This window comes from Saccopteryx bilineata, chromosome 1, assembly GCF_036850765.1.
Source record: "Saccopteryx bilineata isolate mSacBil1 chromosome 1, mSacBil1_pri_phased_curated, whole genome shotgun sequence".
Taxonomy (NCBI): domain Eukaryota; kingdom Metazoa; phylum Chordata; class Mammalia; order Chiroptera; family Emballonuridae; genus Saccopteryx; species Saccopteryx bilineata.
This window is the reverse complement of record NC_089490.1, coordinates 332,750,249-332,758,430: the sequence shown is the minus strand read 5'-3', so window position 1 is coordinate 332,758,430 and position 8,182 is coordinate 332,750,249. Positions and strand designations below refer to the sequence as shown.

The 8,182-nt window shown below is 44.3% G+C and overlaps 1 pseudogene; it reads right to left on the bottom strand.

Annotated features, from left to right (window-relative positions):
• Positions 1–5,161: 5,161 nt before the first annotated feature.
• LOC136320529 (choline O-acetyltransferase pseudogene) lies at positions 5,162–6,131 on the bottom strand (annotated as a pseudogene).
• Positions 6,132–8,182: the final 2,051 nt, after the last annotated feature.

Genomic DNA, 8,182 nt, shown 5'->3' with positions numbered 1-8,182 from the left:
CTTCCCAGCTGTCTGGGTTATTTGCTTGCTGTCAGAACCTCTGCTAACCACCCTAGAACCAACCTTGTTTGATTGACTCCAGTGAAGTTTGAACGGGTCACCTTCTCCACAGTTGCTATTTTGGGAAGAGAAATGCACCAAGTTTATGTAATATTTGAATTCTTAGGTTTCACTGTTGTAGAAGGTAGATATTTGCTTAATTTAATTTCACATAATATGAAGTCTTGACTAATGATGTTTTTTATCAGGCTGGAATATGGGTGGCTTCACAGTAGCCAAGGTAGCTCAGCATTCGTCCCTACTCCCATGCTTAAAGTGCCAGCGTAAGAATTTTCTTTTAGACAGCTGGAGATTGAGTTTTGTCAAACTGAATATTCTCATTCTAGACTATGTAGCACTGAAGGTAGCCGTTCACTTCTGTTTTAGTCTGAAGGAGTTGACTTGGCCACTTGCTGAGAGCCGAGTTCTTAGAGGAAGGAAGCTTGAGCACAGCAAGTGCTGAGAGGTGTGAGAGGGAAGAGATGACAGAGGTGAGGAAGTAGGATTAACGAGGGGTAGACACAGATGGTGACTACTGACCGGTGACAGGTCTACGCAATATCACTTCGCTGCTTCAGCGCCACCTAGATCTATCTCTGGACGAATCTTTCTCCCATTTGGGAAAAAGCAACAAGAATATCATCACTACAAACCTAAGTTTGAGATGCCACTTGTGTAAAATGGTGATCATACTATTTCATAGGGGCATCATTTTCTGAGAATTGATTCTTCTTAATTGTAACAAAAGAGAATTTTCTGTTTCCCTCATCCCCCTTTTTTACTTCTCCTCCTTACTCCTGGGAGAGAGAAACCCCTTTATAGGGAAATTATGTCATTAGAAGCATTTTTTGCTATAAGCAAGATAAAGGTTTGACTGCTTTGTAGATACCACACTCTGAAGGCTTCACAAGAGCGGAGCCTACCAACGCAGGAAATACGGTAATTAAAGCAGTGGATTCTTGTGCAGGTTCCCAGAGGTTGAACCCTGGCTTTATCACTTACTGGTCATGAAACTTGGGGTCAGTTATTCTCTCTGGACCTCAGTTGCTGTAAAATAGAGATAATAATAGTATGCATGTCCGTCTCCTGATTGAGCCCGCAACCAACTGAAACAGCTCCATGAGAAAAGAGTTGAACACAGAAAAGACCAGAGGAAGAAGGAAGAGGGAGAACACCAGAGACAAGAGGGAATCTGGATGTTCAACCAGGCTAATTTGGGAATACAAATAAATGTGAATCTCATCTTCTGGAGTCTTTGTAGCCACAACTGGCATTCTGGAGGTAATGTGAGTAAATGTTGATGTTGGTGATTGGGTACTTGTGGAATAGAAATCTGTCTCATATCATTATGTTCTGATGATGTGTTCTTTTGGCTCTTTGAATAACTCCTTCAGCTGTCTGTGCTGTTCATTCTCTCTCCCTAGTACATTTTTCCATCGACTCTTCAAAACATCTTTTCTCTCATCATTACATCTTGCCTCAAATATTATTAGTCCCTCTCAGAAGCCCTTCTCTGAATAACTGTTAGGGCAAAAACTTAATTAGTTGATATAATAATGAGACAAATTATAATATTCTCTCCTAGATGGTAGTCCAGGCCTTTGGGGGTATTTTGGTTCTTATGTCACACAGGGACCTGGCTTCCTTCTGTCTTGTTTTTCTGCCTTCTCCAGGCCACCATCCTCACCCACTTTATAAGCAACTTTGAGCAATTGAGACATAATTTGCACACACCCCTCGCATTCCCATCTCACTGGCAAGAACTTAAACATATATGTAATTACGCCTAGCTGCAAGGGAGGCTGGAGATAAAACCTCCAGTTGAACTACAATCTACTTACATTCAGATGTTATTACTTGAGCCTCAGGTAGCCATTCTCTGTACCAAAGGACATTCCTATGTTGCCAGAATGAAGTTTATCTGGAACCTCATTGTCCCATTTCCTCTGGAATTATGCCTTATTGAACTTCTATATTATTTGGATTCATTTTATAGTTTTAATTAATACTGACAGCCATGTTTCTGTTGTAGTTTTTTTAAGAAACCCCACTGACACACCAGAACTCCAAATCAAATATCTGTCTTTCTTTATTTTTGGGTCATTACTTTTTATTGAATACAGACTTACAGTCTTTAAATAATTTGAATATAATGTTTTCAATATATAGTTCTTTAGTCATATATAATCTACTTTAAAGCACAAAACTATAACTTAGAATGGAAAGACTATAAACACATATGTACATAATACCATAGATCTAAAAGTATTTTTTAATAATAGAATTCAAGTAACTATATATTCTTGGCAGTGCAGCAGTTTGTAAGGTAGCCACATACATTTTTATTATGTAGCACTGTCCCAAAATGACTGTTTCTGGGTTTCATTTGCCATCTCTTTGGGGACAGTCTTAGGGTCCCCACAGAGATATCCATGACCATGGCTCAGTGTCCCCTTTGCATAAAGACTCTGTGCAACCTTCCGTTCTTGGAGAAGGAAAAACAGCTTCCTGCTCTTTCCTCCAAGAGAGAAGGTATCCCTCCTGTCAAAAGTCCCCAATCACACTTCTCAAAGACCCCACAAAACATGGTTGATATCTGAATATATAGTCAGTTTCTTTTCCTTATGCTTAGAGAATGGCAGATGTGAGTTTGGTTCTATGAAATCAGTATAAAAGTTTGAAATAAAAATCATTTGAACAGTGCCCAGTGGGGAAATGTCATTCTGACAGTGGGCACCAGTTCTCCTATGCTTGTGCAAAGCACTTTACACTCATCATCTACAGTCCTCACAGCCTCACAAGGTTGGGACATTCTGATCCCCATTTGATGAGTCTGTTGGCCAAAGTCAGCAGGACTGCCTGACCCCAAAATCACTGCTCTCTGCTTGCCCAGAAATCCCTGGAGGGAAACCCAAAAATAAGTCAGTTCTGCACTGTGATTATTGGGTAAGAACAGGTAAGTGACTTAGGGTCAAGTTATAGCTGGTGAACAGCAGTTCCCCAGACATTTTCAGGACTCTTAGGCTGCCAATTCCCAAGGAGGGCAGGCAAGTGGATGTCTGAGGGCAGGAGCAGGACCTACAGACTATTGATTTCCATAGAAAGTGCCAGAATCTCCCAGATTATTCAATAGAAATCTGAAGTCTAAAACCAGAGGTCTACTCTGCCTATTTCAATACACGTCAAAGTGCAGACAGCATGCACAGTGGCCCAAAAAAAGGACCAGTGCAGGGTCTCTGGGCAAGAGCAGAGTGCTCAGAATGTCAAAGAGCACAGCAGGATGGGTGGGGTGGGGATGGGGATGAGTTTTTCAGGACTTCCCCTCCCCTACTAGGAACCCACCATGATGAGAACTGACTCTGTGCTTCCTCTGGACAGAGGCAAGCTGCCTCAGCTATTTGCAGTATGATTGTTCTTGTTGCTTTCCCAATCCTTTGTTCTTTTAGATTTCCCATAAAAACATGTCCCAGTGGGAAGATCTACTCAATGATTACAGCCTCTCAGGATAGTCTCAACTCTGGCTCTGTGACTGTTTGCCCCTCGGTCAGAGTGGGCTCCGCACATGGCCATACCCCACTCCTGGCTCTTCTCTCCTCCTGGCCAGCTGGTTTCTGAGCCCCTAAGGCCAGTCGAGAGCCCTGCCCTGGACCCCTCCACTTAGGTTTTAGTCAGTATTCCTGGACAACAGCCTCCACAAAAAGGAACCCACCTGTCCAAAGATGTCCTGCTTGGACCACTGATGTTATTTCCTGAAATTAATGTCAGCAGTTTTCTTAAGAGACTCCCTTAAGTATGAATAAGATAAAACATTAATGACAGAAAAGTCCGACACAACCCTCTCTCATCTTAACTAAAATGCAGATCACCTATTGGGGCATGTTTTGAGTGAAGGGGAATGAGAAAGCAACCAGAAAAAACCTCAGTGGCAGGATCTTTGGGGAAGTAGACTGGTCCTCCCTCCATTAACATGCTTGCCCTGTACTGTGCTGTTTACTTATCCTGGACTGTCCCTGTGGCCCTTGGTGAAGCAAAGAGTGGCAGCTACTTCAGGGCAATGGCTGACAATTTTTTCTTTTCCAGGATAGCCAGGTCAGATTTTCTTTTTCTTTTATTCAGTGAGAAGAGGGGAGGCAGAGACAGACTCCTGCATGCACCCAGACCAGGATCCACCCAGCAAGCCCACTAGGGGGCGATGCTCTGCCCAACTGGGGCATGGCTCCTTTGCTTAGCAGCTGAACTCTTCTTAGCACTTAAGGCGAGGCCATGGTACCATCCTCAGCACCTGGGGCCAACTTGCTCCAATTGAGCCATGGCTTCAGGAGGGGAAGAGAGAGAGAAGTGAGAAAAGGAGGGGTGGAGAAGAAGATCAGTGCTTCTCCTGTGCGCTCTGACCAGGAATCGAACCCAGGACATCCACATACCTAGCCTACACTCTACCACTGAGCCAACCGACCAGGGCCCAGATCAGATTTTCGGAATGCAGTGAAAAGCTGCCTCTGGGAGGCAAAAGGTGGAATGTGTTTATGGGCCTAGGTCACTATATTTTAAATGGACTTGGGCTGTGTGTGTGTAGGAGAGGAAGTGCTTAAAGAAATTCATGGCTCAGCACAGGCCACTCTGAATGATTAGACTGGTTTGAGTCTTAAAACAAAGCTCCTTACTCTGCCCCAAAAGAAAAGAGATAATGACCTAGAGTTAGCCTCTTCCCTCATGATTCCTTAGGTACATTGCTTTTAATAAGGTGACTCATTCTTTTCTTGGGCAAAAACATGACCTGGATGTGCTAGGTCCTGCTGGTGAAGCAAATACCAACATTAAGTTTCCGAGGCCGTGGAGGGAAGTCGGTGTGCACTTCCCCACCTCACCAGGCCACTTCTCAGCCAGGCCGGTCTTCCTTTCAGTGCACAGAGGGCACCTCTATAACTAATGCCGATGACATGCATAATGCAGAACACTTCCTCCAGACACTGAGCTTTGTGTGATGCCTCAGTGTGCTCTGTGTGTTGGTCTCTGGAAACAGAGGAGCTGCAGAAAACTAGGTTGAGTGTTGGGAGCAGGGGTTCTGCAGGGTCTGGTAATGGCAGAATGCTGGGTTTGGGGAAGTGACATGTAATGTCAGGAGTCAAGGTTGGTGGCACTGGTTGGGCCTTGTTGCTTTTTCTGTTGTCACCAGTGGTTGGCCTGCGGCAGGTTGTGGTGGGCTGCCGAGGTCTCTCATTTCAGTGAGGCTTTCTTCCACAGCTTGCACAGACTTGGAAGGAGAGGTCTCTATGCAGCCGTGGATGCTAGAGATGCAGAGAAAGATGCTGTCGGGTGGGGGCTGTAGCAGGCACCATGCCTGCCAGGCACCACAGGACCATAGCAGCAAAACTTCTCCATGGTTGTGGGCACCTGGCTGGTGGAGAGGACAAGTCGATTGCTCATCATATGTTTCATCCGTGAACATTGCAGGTGGCTCCTCGTGCACGTCCTGGGCCAGCTCCAGTAGCCCCAGCAGGCAGCTGTGAGTAGCCGTCCCTGTTATGGCCATGACTGCGTCCTCGGTTTGGGCTCGGGAGGCATGCTTCAGGGGCAGCAGCTTCTCTGACTCTGGCACAGCAGCCTTGTGATCAGTGACGGCTTTCACAAAACTCAGTGCCTCTGGAGTGGCCATCGACTTTCGCCACCCAGCCCTCCTGGAACTGGCGAGTGGATGTGCTCTCGTGAGTCTGCGATGGAGCCTGGAGAGGACCCGCCGGAGGGCCCCTGAGTAAAGGCATCAGGCCTGAATCTCTGCTTCTTAATGAATGCTCTCTCACAATCGTCAGACTTCTAAACGTGAAGTTGAGATTCTTTATTATTTGTTGAAGTTTTTTGCTGAGGGGGTTAAGAGCCCTTGAATTACCAGAAAGCATTTTGACCTTAGCCTCCTGGAAGCTGGCAGCTCTCTGATGGAGCTCAACCAGCTTCTTGCTGTTCCTCATCCCATAGGGACTTGTACCAATGGTCTGCCCAGTTTTTGCTGCAACTCCCACCCTGTTGGTGTCTCTGAGCTCCACGCCCATCCACCCCCAGGTGTCCAGGCACAGCAGGCCGAGGCAGTGCTTGATCATGTCCGGTGAGGGGAGAGCTGAAGGGACAGCTGCCAGGGTGCCTGTGCTGAGCCCTCTCCCACACTGCGGACGTCACTTTCTTACCTGCATGCACATCTGGAAAGTGGAAATCAGGTCAGGTCTTGCAAGATACAGGAAGCTGCTTGCCTTTTGTCTTCTGGATTGCTGGCCCATTAGCTCACTCTACCTATAACTCTAGATTGCAGTTCTGCTGCCTGTGTGCTGCTGTTCTGCCCCCTGCCCCCCCCCCTTCCGGCACCTGACCACCCCCCTCCCGCACCTGAGCACAGAGGGGCCTCTGCCGTCATTCTACATCTGCTGTTTCCAGCAGCCTTTACACACTGATCTATCTGAGTTGGCTATTTGCCATTTGCTTCTAACAACTTTAGCTTTTGGTGACTTTCTACCAAAAATATGTCTGTTTGGGCAGGAAGATGCTTGTTCATTCCGAAAGTTTTCAGTGCCAAGGTTTATAAGCCTAGCTTAGTTTTTACAGTGTTTGAGATCAACTTCAGTTATTTTAAATGGTGCTCATCACACTATACATAATTACAAAAAGATTGACTCACCACCTAACATATTGCCTGATGTATAATAGGAATTCAGTGAACATTTGTTGAATGAATTAATCAAGAACACACTTATAGACATATACTTTACAACAACATTTTTTATCAATATTATCTATATTTTAAAATTGCCTTGGCCACAATGACAAGGGAGCTATATAACAGTCATCCATATACCCAGCTGGCCTGGAAAAATCATCCAGCAACATTCAGGGCTATTTGGAGCCATTAACTATTGACCTTGTTTTCTGGGCAGCAAAGTGAACAGGTATCTTCACAGGAGGACATTATATTCTCTCTCCTCTGCTCCTTTATTTCATTGAATCACAGTGTAAAAACCTGACTCTCATCCCAGGGCATTTTTAAGCACCCGATATTTTATGTGATTTCTTTATTCAGAACATAGGTAATTTGCTGACATGAATGACTTGACTGCTCTTTTAAAGATAGTGGCATGATGTTAGATTTTGAGTGGACTTTAACATTTTGTCTATTTTTGGATGGGATAATCAGCTTACTTGCATCTGATTTTGAAATAAAACTGGAACCAGTATATGCAAAGATAGAGGCCATCTGAATTTAAGATTCAGGAAGGAATTGCTAAGCACCTTATAAAGGGTCACAAAAAGTTACATTGTGTCAGATATTTTCACATCACTATCTAGTCTAATTGTGTCAAAGGCAGTCTCAGCATCTTTCCTCATCTATAAATTATCTGATTTGGGGGCAACTTTTGCAGAATTTACCTGTTGGTGTGTGTGAATCTGTTTTTAAGAACATCTTATAATTATGCAATTGCTTAATTGCTCATTATAGAATTGATAAGTTATATTCCATGAAGAGCTTGCTGAAAACAGGGGTTATGTCATTTGTGTCATTTTTTGCTCAGGGGCTGACATAGGCCCTAACTCAAAATGTGTCTGTTGGAAGAATGAATGAATAGATGACACACATACACATAAAAATACAGTCACATTCTGTACTTCATGGTTTCTATTTATTCTGCTAAATTTAGTGGGCACCATGTGCTCCTTTATGCTCCTAAAAGATGGCATCTGTTAGGATTTTACCCTACTTATATATGTTTGACAGTACAAAAGAAAAAAAACCAGACAGTGCACAAAAGAGCAGGACAACTGCATAAGCTGACTAGTTAGCCTTGTAGAGTTGTTTGGGTGCTGATAGAAAATACAAGACTCCTGAGTCAGAAACAAAGGGCTTTATTATTCACTATAAAAGCAAGGGCAAATTCTGCACTGGTTCCACAATCTCCAATTCTATATGGCAACAAAGAAGACCAGATAGAGTCTTCAAGTTCAGGGGATGCCCCACAAGAGAGAAGCTCTGAGATTAGGGAATCTATTGCTTTTCTAGCCTTTGACCACAAAGAGAACACATCACACCAGAGATCCAAGTAGTGCATTCTTCACTTCTCAAAAAGGCCAAGTGCACAAAAAGTCCTGAGAAGTAACACCATGGCTC